The sequence below is a fragment of the Stenella coeruleoalba genome (assembly GCF_951394435.1).
Source record: "Stenella coeruleoalba genome assembly, chromosome: 1".
Taxonomy (NCBI): Eukaryota; Metazoa; Chordata; class Mammalia; order Artiodactyla; family Delphinidae; genus Stenella; species Stenella coeruleoalba.
The window spans coordinates 181,663,704-181,679,991 of NC_137169.1; the positions used below are offsets into that span (position 1 = coordinate 181,663,704).

Sequence of the window (16,288 nt, forward strand, 5' to 3'; positions counted from 1 at the left end):
GTGAGAGTCAGGAGAAGAGCAATCATTTTCCTGGGAGGTTGCTGCATGGAAGGATGAGCAGCCTCTACGAGTGAGGACTGCAGAGGAAGTTGAGACTTTGAGGAGATCCAGGTCTCAGTTAAGAAAAGGAGGTGGAAGAGTTTTCTGAAAACTCCTTGGGGAAGAAAGAGTGTATGTTAACAGCTGATAGGGGGCTAAATGTCACCAACACCATCAAAGAATTCTCAGGTCCTTGGTAGGGGTGGAAAACAGTCTGACTTAAACTCAGTAGATGTTTCAATAAATCTGAGAGTCCTCCATGTAATGAGGAAGGATTTCAATGTGACCATGACTTCTACAGCCTATAAAACGTTAACAGTACCATTGTTAATGCAAGGAAACCTTCTTATGCCAGAGTAAATAAAAAATAAAGGTGTGAGCTTAGATATGAAACAAGGTGGCTCTGAACAGGAATTTATGTTTCTGCTAAGCTGGCTTCTGGTCACTCACACTCTGTCTTTTTTCATTTAAATTTCTGGGTCCTTTTCCCATTATGGTGACTATTCACTTGACAGATGATAGAAGGCCAGCTAAGGATGGAGTATGATTAGCATATAAACAAGATTTTAAAATAGCTGGAACAGAGAAGGACTTCAGAGCCTGCTAATCACTGGAGACTTGACCTCGAGAGAAAGTGCACTTGGGGAATCCTCAGCCAACCCTAAGAATGCCCTGCCTTGCCTCCGGTGACCTAGAGTGAGTCACCATTTAACTTGGCTAGAAGCTGCCACCGCACCTTTAATTTAGCTCTAATATTCTAAAAAAAAAACAACAACAAAAAGCTTAGGCACAAATATAAAGTACTTGAAGGAAATGCGGAATAGTGTAAAAGTGAAGACTTAGACTCAGACCAGAGTCAAATGGCAGTTACCAGGCCAAGCTTTATTTCCCTTAGCAAGTTACCAGAGCTCTGAGTAAGAGAAGTCACCAACTAAGCTAAGTCATCTGTGGGTCAAGTCCTTTAGGTACATAACCAGAATATCCCCAACTCTACCAGCTTCCTGGCTCAGCTGCCCCCAGGGTAATAGTCTGAGCCCCTACCTAACCATCCTAAGTTAGAGAAGTCAGTTATCTTTTCCAGAATTTCCCAGGTGGATGCAAATGTTCTTCAAACTCCTGCTGTCAGCGCATTTCTTACCCCCTTTCACCATCTCCCTTCTGAGATGCTGTCCTCTCTCCTTTTCCGGTGTTGAGTGGATATGGCCCCTGCTCCTTAGGCCTCCACACAGCACGAACAGAAAGCTTTCCCTGAAAGTCTGTGATAATGGAGGCAACCGCAGACCAGAGGCAGACTGAAGTGGAATATCACACATCAGGCCAGGCAGCATCTCTTGCTAATCCTCCATGTACCCGGGATCTCAACCTGCCATTGTGAGCTTTCCACCATCCTCTCTTTCCTCTGCTTTCCAGGGCCAGGAAACAGACATTTCCTCTTACTTTATTACTCAGGGAATTTCCAGGTCCCCTTGGTGCACTGCCTCATCCCCCCTGTGCATTACCTTCAACAACTACAGAGGGCTCTCTATGTGAGTTTCTACTCTGGGCTCTACCCCAAACAACACAAAGAATCATCAGAGCTTTGAAACAGCAAATTTTCTGGCACAAGCCCCAGGTCACATGTGTGGTCTGAGATCACTGTCCCATAAGTAGCTATCATAAGTAGAAAGGAAGGGAATAGAAAAGTTATTCTCTCCCTGTCCACGCAAAGGCCTGGGTCCTGAGGTTCTGGGATTCTATTTTCCTGTTATACATATATCACTTAAAACCTCACAATGACATTCTGAGACATGTATTATTATCTCCATTTCACAGATGAGGAAGTTTAAGCTGAGAGAACTGAAATAATTTGCCCAGGGTCATAAAGCTAATAAGTAACAGAGTTACAATTAGAACTCAGTGGTAAACTGCTGCTCCCTCTTGGAAGTCCAGCTAGCTTGAGACCATGCTGTGAGGAAGCCCAATCAGCCACATGGAGAGAGAAAAAAGCCTCACAGAGAAGCATCAAGAAGCCAGGCATGTGAGTGACGCCTTCTAAGACTTTCCAGCCCATGTTAGGCAGCAGCTGACTACAGACAAGCGAATGACCCCAGCCAATGTCACATTGGACAAAATTATCTGGCCAAAAAACCTACCCAAATTTCTTATCGTTCCTGTTTTTAAATCCAAAATGTTAGAGGCCTTCAGGAGGCTCCACTAAGGAAGATAGGTCACTCAGAAACCAGACTGCTTTCTCACAGACTCATTTCTCCTGAAGAATCTGCCTGCGCAGTTGGCAAAGAATGACGTAGCCCTGTAGGACCAGAAGAAACGCCCTAAGGTAGAGCAGATTCTGGCTGAGAACTGACCCAAACCATAGTTTTAAATCTCAGGAAAGAAATCTACTTATATTTCTGTCTACCCATTTCATTGCTACAGTGTATGTGTGTATATGTGTGTGTGTGTGTGTGTGTGTGTGTGTGTGCACTTATGCTTAGGGTCCTCTATGCAGACAAGCAATTTCACCACTTGTGTTCCATCTCCATAAACCTGAGAAATGGCCTCCTATGTTCATTCATGTAAAACATGTTCACAAAGCAGCTTCTGTGTAGCAGGCGCCATTCTAGGCCCAATGGATTCCGCCACAAAAAGGGCAGGCATGGCTCTGCCTGCTCTCAAGGAACTTCAGCTAGGAAACCAAGCAAGAAATAAGGAAACGAATCAATAAAATATAAAAATTACGGGTTCATAGTAAGAATTATGAAGAAAACAATGTGAGATCTAGGGCTCGAGCATGATGGAGGGAGGTGGGGTATGGCAGGGAACAGTGTCTAGTTTTAAAGTCCCCTCTGAAAAACTGACTTTTGAGTAAAGACTTGAATGAATCCAGGGAGGGAACTGAGTGGAGAAATGGAGGAAGAATATTCCAGGAGGAGGCGAAAGCACACGTAAAGGCCCTGAGGAAGAAATAGGCTGGGGCTACTCTTGGAGAGCAAGAGGCCTGTGTGGCTGGAGTGGAGGCGGGGAAGTGGGGAGACTGGGGAGATGCATGGGGGTCACGTGGTGGAGCCTTCACACCACAGTGGGGAGAGTGGATGCTCTTCTAGTGTGTTGTGGGAAGGCATTGGAGGGCTTTGAGCAGCACACTCTGGCCCGCTGTGTGAAAAATAGACTCTAGAGGGGATCAAGTGGAAGCAGAGAAATTGGGCTTTTTTTTTAACAGTAATTTGAAGTTGATTCCAGCTATAATGCAGGGTATTCTGATTTTAAGGTAGCATCACATGGCATACTTCTGAGTCCATTCCCGAGATATTCTGTTGTACTTATCTCTGTCTGTTTTATCGATCTGTGCAATCTCTGGCACTAGGGGCTCATCTGGGTTTGGATCACATGGCAGTGAACAAATGGATAAAAGAACTTTAGAAACAGTTAATATTTGGATGATAAATTCTTGTTGTAAATGCAACCTTAGGTGGTTTGAAGGGGTAGTCTGTAGGAAAATGAATTGTCAAAAAGAATACACCGCCTTGATATGGGCTGTCACTAGGTCCCATAATTCTGGCTTGCCAATGAAACATGTCATCCCCAACTGGATCTGCAGAACATTGTCTAGACTGCAATTGTCTAGAAGAGCAGTGAGAGTGGCCTGAACTGGAGTGGTAAGAAGTGATAAGACAGGGGATGTTTTGAAGGTGGAGTGCCTCAATTACGCACACATAATTATTATTCAGATCCAGTTCCTCAGCTCTGAGATGTGGAAGCATTTTCACTTTTTAAACTGATGATGAAAAATGCTGAGCTGGGTACTCCATCAGTGGCTCGGGAGGCAGTGTTTGGCATTCCAAGCCTGCCCCCGACTGCAGAGATGCCCAGATCACCAGGACAGCTCTAGGATGGGGAGATGAGCGGATTTTATTTGGTCCCAGAGGAAAGCTCCATATAATCATGTGCCAGCGCTGCCTGTTGGTTCCTGCCTAGGTGGACAGATCAGACAACTTTCCAGTCAGTCACACAACGATCCATTGAGTTTGTCCTATCCGCCATCTTGGAGGAGGGAGATCTGAGTTTTGTGGCATGTTCTTTGGAGAATGACGTAATTAAATTTTCTGAAGCCTGACTAATATTCCTTAATAGGTAGAACTAGTTTCTGGGCAGAGGAGGACCAGTTTGCATGAGGAACCCAGGATCTTCTAAGAAGGAATTAACCTGGTCCCCTGTTTTCCCTCAAGATTTAAAATTAGGGGGAAAAATGGTGGCCCTGACCATGTTTCATTGGCAGAAGGAGATTCCAAAGGCAGGAAAGGCAAAGGGATGCCATGATGGGGACACCAGCTGATCACAGGAGCCTGAGGTTCGTGGGGCTGGGCCAGTTCTGGGAGAGCAGTGGTTGAGGCACAAAGCCTCGCAGTGCAGTTCCAGGGCCTGTGGCTTAGAGAGCCATAACTTCAGAGCCCAAGCATGGGGTTCCTCAATGGAATGGTAGTGATGAGAGTCTAGATCTGTGAAGACATCACAGTATTACAAACAGCTTCCAACAGTGGAGCCATGTGACAGCAAGAAAAACAAGCAGCACAGGATTGATCAGACACCACCTTGTCACCTCCCAGTGTTTGAACATATCTCTGGATCCCTTTGGACTGAATGAGCCCCTAGTCTTCATGGACAGTGGGAGAAGGAAGGGCCTTTGGATGAGCTCTGTACTTCCTGAAAATGAGGACAGATGAGGGCCCTACTGATTAACTGAGGAGATAAAAAGCACCACATATTTGGGAATGGACATATACATGGTATGTATGGTATACCCTATATATGGTAAGATACCTCTATAGAGAGAGAGAGAACAGACTGTCTTATATCATAAAAATGTGGCACTGGCTACATTTACTAGTAAGGAAATGGGTAATTTATCTTTTTACTTGTTTTTGTTTTCAGATTTTCTACAATGGACATGCATTACTTTTTCCAGAAAAGAAAAAAAAGTATATTAAAGAAGAGAATATTTTAGTCCACACCCCTCACCCTGCCAGCAAGTGCCCCTGTGGGTGAAGTCATCATAACCACTGATGACTTCCGGGAGCTCTTCTGGCTCCTATGATGGTCAGAGGTGATGACTCCTAGGCCAGTGAGTAGCTAGAGCCTGCTGTCCTCTCAGCAGGCATCCTGGCCAGCCTGACCTCAGAGTTAAGGTGAGTTTCCCCAGCCCAGGACAGGATGGTGGCAGGACCCTCCTCCACCTCCTGTTGTTGATCTGGGCTCCCTCAACTGTTCAGGGGCTCCACGAGGAGACCACTGAGGGATGTCAGGTGGGGATTCCCATATAAGTCCTCTGACTCCACACGTGTACTTTACAGAGAGAGTTTCGCTTCAAGTACCAGGCATCACACTCACAGAGCAACAAACAGAACCTCTCTTGTGAGATTTGCATGCCACAGCCTATCCTCCTGGGGTCACTTCGTTGCCACAAACATTTATATATTACCTTTACATGGTCAGAGCTCTGAGCTGAAGGCTGAGGGGGACAAAGATGAAAACCCTGACTCTCTGCCTTCAAAGAACCTCCAGCCCAGAGGGAAGCAGGAGACGTAGAAAAGGCTCTGACACAGGAAGAACGCACTGTGAAAACAGAGACCAGCAGGTCAGCTCGTGACTGACTCCCTGCTACAGCAGCCAAAACTACTTCTGGTATCAGGTCCTGCCTTCAACACTTTTCTCAGATGAGTCCCCTGGCATTCATTCCCACTACCTCTGCAAGGGTTCTGCCCTCTCCAGTTCTCACCAAGACCCACACACCAGCCTCAGACCACCGTTCAATCCAAGAGGCACTGCCAGAATTTTTCTAAAATCCCCTCTCCTCCTTGAAAGTATTCAACAGCCTCCTCTGACCTTCTGTATGAAGTCTTAACTCTTTGACACGGCATTCGGTGCCTTTCCTGATATAACCTATCTTTCCTATCTTTTTCTTACTGCCCTCTAGCCCCTAGCAAACCCCTACAGCCATTCCCTGCGCCCTCCCTGACCCCAGCCAGAACACTCCGACAAGACCAGACTTATCAACATTCCTCAAATACAACACAGCCTAGAAGATCCTTTTCCTTAATCTCTGCTTGTCAGGAGTCTATTTATTCTTCAAGGTGCAATTTCAATGTCTCCTTTTCCACAGAGCCTTCTTCAGATCTTGAGTCAGAATTAATCCTGCCTTGGACCATAACAGTACTTTGCTTATATCTTCTTAATTGCACTCATCATATGCTTTGCCATCCTCCGCTTAACCTTGAGCTCCCAGAAAACAAACATCACATGTCATTCCCCTTGGTGTCCCCCCACAACACAGGTCCTAGCAGACAGAAGACACTTGTTTGTTACTTATTGAATCAAGATGCAAGTCATTCTTATGTTTTCAATACAAAAAAAAAAATTTAAGAAGTATCTTGGCTCAGGCATTGGTTCACAGATCCTAGATGGTTATGAGGTACTAATCGGTCCAAGGATTGATACCCTGATATAAATCTTTACAATTTAATTTTGTTCAGTGAATTTGCTTACATTGATCTCTCCCCCCCGCACCTGCCACACACACACACACACAGATATATAGATATATACATGTATATGTACATACACATACACAATATTGATTCTGTTGTTTCCCTAGAGAACCTTGACTAATAAAGCAATCAACTCTGGACAGGCTGGAAAACTAAGCAGCTCCTGCCAGTACAGAGGGCCTGGCCCCAGTGGATACTGCATGTCAATTCAGTACAATTATTCATACAGGAACACTTTTTCCCAAGCCCTTATATTTCTTCCACATGGAGAGACAGCCATTAGTGTGACACTCCTGACCGTCTCCACCCCTCACTCACCCAGTTGGTGAGTTAAATGGAGAAACTAGATGAGTTACCCACCCTCCTCCTCTTCTTTCTGTTCCCCTTTGCCTTTTCATGCTCTAAGTCTTACCTGGAAAAATGTCCAGCTGTACCCGTGGCAGGGCAGGCAAGTCTGCCTAACGCTGTACTCAGCTGGCAGGGCCATTTGATTCTCATTATAAGCTGCATCTTCCAACTTAGCCTCTACCAGTAATAAAGAATAAATTTTTTTCTCCAGTTTTACTGTTTTATTTCCTGTTCAGAACCCTCAGCAGAGAAGAGGTCCCCAGGTAATACTCATATCTTGACTTCACAGCTTCTGAAGTGTCCACCTAAGGAACAGCCCACAAGGCGTCCTCAGACATCTCCTAACGGCCCTGGAGTGGCCTTGAGGTTGTAAGTCCAACCCCCCTTGGTACCGAGGAGGATTATTATACTTGCTTCTGCCTGTGGGAAGATCTGAGGGGCAAATCAGAAAATGTATGTGAAATTTTCTGTAAAGCATATTCCAGTATGTAAATATGAGGTGGAATTATTGTTGCAGCTGTTGTAATCCTGCTGGTGTAGGGTACCAGAGGCCCACCCTACTAACTTCTACCAACTGTTTCCCGGCATCTTCAGGAGCTGTCTTACATGTGCTCCACCAACGCACCAGCTACCATGTGGCTCCGGCAAAGCACTTCCCATAACATCCTCCACGTCCCACCAGACACTCAGTTACCTGCGGCAAGATATGGAAGAGCACGCTTCCCCTCCCTCCACGTGGGGTTACAAGTTTCTCAGACTCCTGAAGCAGGATGTTCCTGCTCAGTGTCATGTGGAGTTTACAAGAACTCTGCAACCTCTTGCAGCCAGTTCCCTCTCCCCTAGGGCAGCCGCCAGGGCTCAGACAGGTTTGCATGACAGATGCTGGGCTCACCCCATCACTCCTCCCCTCAGAAACCCAAGGCTCTGTTACCAGGCCAAGATGGTGGTGCTTGGTTCCTGCTTCCAGAGGACAAGGGATCTTCTGGGAGGCTCCTGAGTCCCCTGGCTGGATCACTGGACCAATTTGCCAGAGATGCCCACACATGGCTGAATCCCAGGGGTGGATACAGTACACCCTATATTATAATTCATGACTGACGTGACCAGGCCTCAGGTCCCCCCTACAGCAGTTACACAGGTGCCCTCAATAAAGAGGGCCCTCCTGATCTCATCCCTATTTCCTGGCCAGCCCACTTTCAAACCCAACCTCTGGGTTCCCCTCGACTCCTTCTCTCTCTCTCTCTCCCCCTCCCTCTCTCTCTCCCTCTTTCTCCCCCCAACCTCCCTCCCTCCCTCCATCTCTCCTTCACTTGTCCAAGTAGAGGGGGTGGGGTAAGAAGGGTGAAAGGTGGGGGAAGGCACAAGCAAGAATCCACCTGGGGATACTTTCCCTCCATCGCTCAAGCAGATAATGTATTGTATATTTTGCCAGTCCTCAGAGAGAGAGTTGGGAGCTTTCACCCTGTGCTGTGTGCACTCACCTCCCTTGGGAAGAAGGCAACATTCCAGCATAGAGCGATCCCACACCCACGGTAAGCTACGCAGCCTTAATTCCCAGGCAGTCACGATTTCTGTGGACGGGGCCAGAAGGATGGAGAGCGTGTGAGACGGATGGTGCACCTGCCCTTTAAACTTGGCCAGAGAGAAGAGAAACTCTGCTTTCTAGATGGCAACAGCAATACCATCTTGGGCTACTGGCTCCACTTTGTGGAACATTCTTGCACAGTAAGTCTCATCCCGTCTGCCAGCCGGAGCCAGCTGGTTTCCTTCTCTGTAGGTCATTCTCTAGGGAAGGTTGGGGTGGGGGAGGAGAGACTGGGCAGGAGAAGGGTGTTTAGAGCATGAAAAGGTTCAGGAAGGGTTTTGTTCTCTTCCAAAAAAGGACTGAGTCAGCAGAGCCTGGGAATTCCCCTTCACAAACCGGTGGTGTTGAGGACACAGACAAGGGATGCTATAAATTTAGCACTGATTGTCCCTCATCTGGACCATAAGAGGCCTCTGATGCCTTTACTTCATCCCTGCTGCTGGAACATATGTGGCAAATGCTGTGATTGCAAACTCCTAGGGAACACAGCTTGGGAGCAAGCTGGACCCTCACTCTATGAGGGAGTGCAGAGGCTGAAACCAAGACACACATCTGGGAGGATGCTGTCAGAGGGTGACAAGAAGACACTCAAGAGCATCCAAAGGGTCCCTAGGATGAGGGGCTTGTGCTGGTGTGAGGTTTGGTGCTACATCTTCCCACCAAACCCTTCCCACCTGTCTCCCCAACTTTGGCAAAAACAAAATGTCAAATAATAGGGAGGAATGTTGGTCCACAAACTTGGTTGTACGAGAAATGAACGTCATACGGATTTATTTACTTTAATTTAAATCTGACTCAGAGTCCTTCACCCTCCAGTCTGGTGGGAAATCCAACCCAGTCATTCCTCACTCCCCATAACTTAGGGCTGTGCAAAGGACCCCAGGGATGCTTCTGAGCCCAAAATATTGGTGAGGCCCCTCCAGCCCACACAGGTAACTGCACTGTACCCTCCACATGACCCCTTGAAATCTAACCTCGCTGTGACTTTCTCCCAACCTTAGATGGGGACTAGGGGGCTGAAAGCCCATTCTCCCGGGGCCTGGGTCTCACCCTCCTAGGAGTGCCGTCCCCTCCAAAACCTTGCCAGGCCCCAGAGGCACTGTCAGGGAGAGAAGCAGGGGTCCTCACTCTTTGAGAGGCTCTCTGACCACCCCACCCCTCCCTTCCCAGAGAAAAGGAATCTCTCCCTCTCTCCTCTCTCACCTCTTTCCCCTCGAAGGGCATAGCTTCCCTCACTCCTCCCTCCAAGAAACCCAGGATAGTGCCTGTGTGAGTTTAAGGCAGTGACCTCAAACTGGAAGCTGGCAGGACAAATAATCCTGCAGATATGATTTAAATGTTGGACAAGACAGATGAGGATCCAGCTCCCGGGGAGCTTGCATTCTATTTTATGTTGGGGACATAGAAACAGGCGTGGGGGTGGGGTGAGTAACCACACGCAGACCAGGGATAAACAGGATCCTTTCAGACAGTGCTAAGGACTGCGATGAAAATATACGAAGGGGATAGGAGGGAGAGTAAGAGTACTCTTGAGACTGAGAGGTCAGGGAAGCTTCTCCACGAAGGTGTCCTGTGAGCTCAGGCCTGAAGGACAAGGAGCCTGGCACATGGAGATCGATGGGAAGAGCATGCCAGGTAGGGAAACACCAGTACAAAACCTCAAGTTGGGTACACACTTGACTTTTAGGAGTAACAGACAAAAGGCCAGTGGGACTGTTGAGCTGACTTCAGAGTTGGGTTAGGGGCTTGAATTCAGGGGAAGAAAGACTCTCAAGAGGGAAAGCTTTTGCAAAGGAGATAAGTGAGTCTTGAAACAATGCAGCAGGCTGGAGTCTAAGGAGAGAGGTGGCCAGTTAGGGACACTCTGGATATGAAGAAGCATGGCCACGGACTCTAGAAGCACTGATGATTGATCTGGAGTACTAAGCTTCCCTTTTCTGGGTTATAATTTTCTTGTGGTAGCGTAAGGTCCTTGGGAAAATTCTACCAAATAGCTATAGCTTTGAATTAGCTGTTTGGGAGAGATAAAGTCCAGGCTGTGTTCTTGTTTTGGGGACTAGACCACAGGGAGCTCTATAGACGTGGTTACAAGCCCAAGGTAATCAGCAGAGCAAACTGAAGTCAGATGGAGCTGGGAGGAGCCTAGATGACTTGAGGGATGTGTGGGAGCTCGTTGGTGATTTTCAGAAATACATGGGGAAGGGATGGGATTCCTGAGACATGCAGGGTGGGCACTTAGACCGTGACAGCTGGATATTAACAGCAGTGACTGCTGATGGCTGGAAAATCTCTTAAAAGAAAAGTAGAACTGGATGGATGGCTGAGATTTAGATCATATTTGGAAGAATGGAATGGGCTCTCTGACATAAAAGACAAAGCCTTCTTTCAAGAACTTCCTTTGCTCAATTACCCCAAAGCTGCAACAATTAAGCTCCTGAAAGCACTGATCAGAAAAGCAGTGCCTCCCCTCTTCTACTTGGCTATATAGCTCTTCCTGCAGGCATCACTGGAAGGAGGGTCCTCATGCGACCAAGCTTGCTTAGAGGACCTGATAAATCTTCCCTGATACAATGCCAAGGGCGAGATGGAAGATATGGACGGGAGAGCTCGGCTCATGTAAAGGCCTGGAAAGGCCTGGCATAGGAAGGGGGATGGGCAGGATGACTTCCCAAAACTCCTACTATAATCTAATTTATTCAGTTAATTCACTCAATAGTGGCATTGGGAGGCATCGGTGATGCCTGTCCATGTGGAACTTATATTCTAGCAGGTGAAAAGAGATAATAAATAATAAAAGCATAAAAAATTCATCAGTCATATGGTATGGTGGAGAGAGACAACCGCTTTAGAAAGAAAATGTAGAAGAAGATAAGGGAGATCAGGAGTATTGGGAAGAAGGCCCATTGCACTTTTAATACCGTGGTCAGAATACAGCGACATTTGAGTGAAACACGAAAGAGGTGAGGGAGGAGAACATTTCAGGAAGACGGAACAGCCAGTGCGAAGGACCTAAGATGGGTATGTGGCTGGCGCGTTCCAAAAACAGCCAAGAGGCCAGCCTGGGAGCACAGGGTAAAGAGGTGATGGGGCCTGTCATGTGGGGCCCTGTAGGCCGCCGTTAGAACTTAGGACCCACCAGCTGGAACAGAACTGCGATGAGCTCCATTACAGCGGGGGCCACACATTCTCATCTCTGCCTCGCCAACACCTGGCACATTACCTGCATCCGTGAAATACTTGTTGAGTGAATCACTGCCTCTGAAGGGAGCTCTTTATGCTGTCCCAGTACGTGGGCCGGTGCTGAGTCATCAACACGGGGCCCCATTTCCTCTCCCCCGCACTTCCACACCCTGCTCCAGCCCTGTAAGCACCCCTGATGCAACACCAGTAATATCACCACCCAAAGGTGTGTTCTCACCCACCCTAAAGGAGGACATCATGCATCTCCAGAGACCAATTATTTGAAACTCTTGGAGCAAAGGGTTGGGAATGTAGGTCACCGCGACCACATGAAACAAATCAGCCGGTCAACCTTACCTCCAGGCCCTGCATCCCTGACTCCACTTTTACGGTTCTGAATCACCTCAGCCTGCCTCCCTCCCTCCTTCCTGCATCCTCCCCTCTCTTCCTCGCAGAGAGTCCATTCACTGAGCACTGAAGATTTCCTCAGGAAGGAATTCCTGTGCAGAGTCAAGACAGGTATAATACAAGGCACACTCATAAGCAAGGGAGATGGGTGTACTCTTTTTTTTTTTTCCTGAGACAGTACAAGTCAGCATATCAAATTTCTCCTGGAATCTAAAGTGTCAGCCAACAACTGAAAGAAAAAAGGGATGATCACAGCCCCATTCCCCTACCCGACTCCTACCCTACCACAATACCCGAAAATCAGGGCCCCATGTGCCTATGAGAGACCAGGGGGCAGCTCAGGCCAGCAGGTTCTTATGGGACCTCTCTCCCAGAAAAGAGTAGAGTGATACCCCTGGGCCAGGGCTGTCACCCTGGGAACTAGATATGACTGAACTGCGAAACTTGAAATGAAGCTTTGCAAATGCTTTTCAAATGATCTGGTCCTACCAACATTGTCCATTGACTCTCAGAGCTGCAGTAATCTCCTCCCTCCCCAGATTTACTAAAAGCCCCCTTGCACTTTCCCTCAGTCTCTCCCTCCTTGGGCAGCTGCCAGTCTCACAAGACTAAGAAAGAAGGCCAGCACCTGCCAGCCCTGCGGGTACACCCAGGATCAGGGAACAAACAATGTGAATGAATGTAAAGGCGCTCTAGAAAGGTAACCACTTTAGACAGATGTTACTCAGAGGTCAGCAGGGTTACTATGCTCCTTAAAATATACATCTATTTGGCTCAAACCCCCATTTTATATCCTAGGGGAAAATCTACTGCCTGCCTTGAGATTTCTGCAAATTGCAAGGAAACCTATATCCTTCTCTCACCTCTGGCTCCAATTGCCTCCCCTTACTGAATTCTTATTTTCTGCTCTCCATAATTCTGCACCTTCCTCTCCCAACCCTATCCTCTTGACTAAAAGCAATCATTTTAACAAGCATCGTACGTTAGCCGAATTTTTATTGATGGTTTGTAGGTCATGAGGGATGGGTTACATTTTCTCACCACATAGCAAACAACCTAACATCTGATACTAGATGTCCCATTTCTTGAACATTCTCTAGGGATTTCTCACGGGCCAGACTATGCCTGAATATGCAGCAGCACGGCTCCCTCTCTCCCTCACTCCCCCAGGAATGCCACCCACTCCTGGCTCAGAGCACTGGAGCTCCCTCCCCTGCTTTGCATATCCAAAGCCAATCTAGGTGTACAATGGAACCAAAACCCTTTGACTCCTTTAGAAGTGCCAGGTTTCCAAGACCCTTGCTTTAAATGGTGCTTTTCCTCTGTTTCACCAATAAAATGAATTCATTATAATTCATTAGGAAGCTAAGGAAATTTCTTCCATTTCACTCTATTAGCTCACTCCATGATTTGTAGCATTTACTGCCTGCTCTTTTTTAGGCCCTGAGCTTCCAATTCCATTCATGGCTGAAGAAATGGACTTCCCTACCTACCGTGGAACTTGCATGCCTCTCCCCCACTTTATTTCCCCCCACTGCCCCACCCCAAACAGCACCAGCACTCCGGCTCTTGTAAATAATGTCTTGACTTTACCAGTTATAACTGCTGCAAATGCCTCTGCCACCGAGTGGTCTGAATAAAGGGGCTTAACCTGGTGGCTAGGAACCCCTTAGGAAGCTAGGCAGAACCACAGAATGCCCATCCATCCCTAAATCTGCACGCAACTATGTGCATTTTTCTGAAGAGAGGGGTTATAACTTTAATAATATATTCCCCCCAAAGGTTTTAACCACTTATCATGTAGCCAGAGAACAGAGCTCTGTATCAACAATGCAGCCTCAGGTGCTTAAACCAGGTCACTATTTAATTGGCAGTCTGGGAAAAAGAAGAAATCTTTTTTTTTTTTAAAGTAAGTTTTCCAAAATAGCTGCTATGAGAGTTGTAAAAAACCAACAAGATTTAAGAGCAGGGAGAATGAAAATACAAATTCTTATTTTTTACAGAGAGTTTTTAAAACTGTGATTCAATAAGCTAGTGCCTAATAGCTAATGCCTTTTCAGAGACATCGATAAAGTGATTCTGAGATGCAGACATTTACTCCTATATATAACATTCTGAAGAGTCTGGTTTTATAATCTTAAAAAACTAACCATAAAAACAAAGATGAATCAGATACATATATTTATTGTATTCACTGGAGAACAACTTAGTTCCGATAAAACAATCGCAACAAATGAACCCAAAGTTAAGGATGGATGGAAGCCTAGAGCCAATTAAAGTGAAATGGGAAAGAGATTCTAAATCTGAAAATTGAAGATAAGGGTTGGCAACGATCCTACCATCTAACCAAACACACAACTGCTACTGTTCTGGATGACTTGATGTATTTTTAATTACATCAAGCGTTTGACTCTAGCTTGAAAAAAATGAAATTGACCGTAAAAATAAACCTTCATCTCTTTCCCCCATCATTCAGAAAGAGAAACATCCCTGTCTGCCCACACAGTGTCTCTACACAGAGAGAGCTGTGCAGTACCATTAAAATTATATCATAAATTATAGAGAAAGAATGCTCACCATCTCCTGATCTGAGTTTACCTCATATTCATTCTCAATTGAATGTGGAAATATTTAGTTTTGCCTCATTTACATTGTTAATAGTCTTACACTAGATTATGAGAAAACAGATGAGAAAGAAGGCCTTTAGAATGTGAAAATGGTTTAAAAGCCTTAACTGAACTTGGCCTGTGGAAGACAATATTACACTTAAGTTCCAGGCAAAAGGGTCCCTGGCCTGGACCTAAGTATTAGAGGGGATCCCATACCTCACGGCACACACACACACACACACACACACACACACAGAAGATCATGTGAACACCTCTGTCACTTGGGATCTGGTGCTCAGAGCTGGTGCAGAGCAACACACAATCCCAAAGATCCACTCTTGCTTCTAGCACCCTTCAGGCCCCAAGAGAATACTTCACATCTCTTGCCCATGTCCTCAAAACAGAAGGCAGCTGTGTCTGGATGCCATGAAGGTTTGTGGGTTTTGTCCTGCAGACATTGAACCATAGGGAGAATTTGAGCAACAGAAGCACTCAGGTATAAGAGAAGAGACAAATTAACTTGTCAAATCCTTCCTGTCAGCATAAGTGCGATACTTCTTGCATACCAAATGGTTGTTTCCTAGTAAGTGCCAGGTGTCTGTTTTCTTCCATCTCTTTGTATTCTAATTTAAGGTTCCAGAAGTAATCACAAATGTTCACAGTATTTACAACAGATGCAGGTAGCAGCTGAGGAACATTATGCAATATTAAACAAATCATACCACCCTTAAATTTGTGTATATGGTTGAAGCATGGTATCAATATTTTTATTGGTAACTAGAAGAATACTGAATGCTAAAATTGTAAATGGTTTTATCCTTGTAAAATTACTTCAAAATATATTTAATTAAATTTCAAGAAAAATCAAATTAAAATTCCGTTTTATTTAAAATACTTATATTCAATACTTCTTCAAGGAAGACAGAGTAGACATACTTCAATATACCTATTTCTTCCATTAACAACCTTGGACATTATACATGAAATAAAGATAAGAAGTCTCTGAAAGTTAGAAAGAAGAAGGAAGACTGACTAGAGACTTCAGAACCCAAGGAATGGCAGAGTGATGAGTTCCCTGGGTTTTCTTTTTGCCTCATGCATCCCAGACTTAGAGCTAAACAACCCAGCAGCTTAGAAACACCAACAGGCAGACAAAACAAGCCCCAATCAAAGCCTTCTCTCTCTAGCCAAAGGAATAGGACAAGGGCAGCCTAGCAGACAGAAAGCTTTTTATATTATAATAACTCTATTCCAGCCAGACACCATAGAAAACATCTGTAGCCCCACTCCCACCCATGTCAGCAGTTAAAGTGGGAGCCTAGACATCTCCCCACACAAGACTGTAATTAGGCACCTCAACACCCCCAGGTGGTGTCAGAGAAGGTCATGTAGGGTGCCTGGACTTTCACCCTCACCACCAGTAATGAGCTCCCCCCAGCCTGTGTTGTCAGTGGAGGACACATTGAGAGCCCAGACTTGCACCCCATCCAGCAGTAACAAGGTGCCCCTCACCCCTCACTCCCCTCTCAGGTGTTGTCAGAGGAGGCCTAGTGGAGAGTCAGGACTTTCACCACTGGTGGTAACAAGGTCACTCTAAC

The 16,288-nt window shown here is 46.2% G+C and overlaps 1 long non-coding RNA gene and 1 pseudogene across 3 annotated transcripts in view; both read right to left on the minus strand.

Moving 5' to 3' along the window:
* LOC307178038 overlaps positions 1–16,288 on the minus strand; it is a 367,206-nt gene that overhangs the window by 287,029 nt on the left and 63,889 nt on the right. The window lies entirely within an intron of this gene.
* On the minus strand, positions 3,260–3,603 carry LOC307176879 (ubiquitin-conjugating enzyme E2 D3-like; annotated as a pseudogene). Its single transcript has one exon. The product of its transcript is annotated as a ubiquitin-conjugating enzyme E2 D3-like (transcript).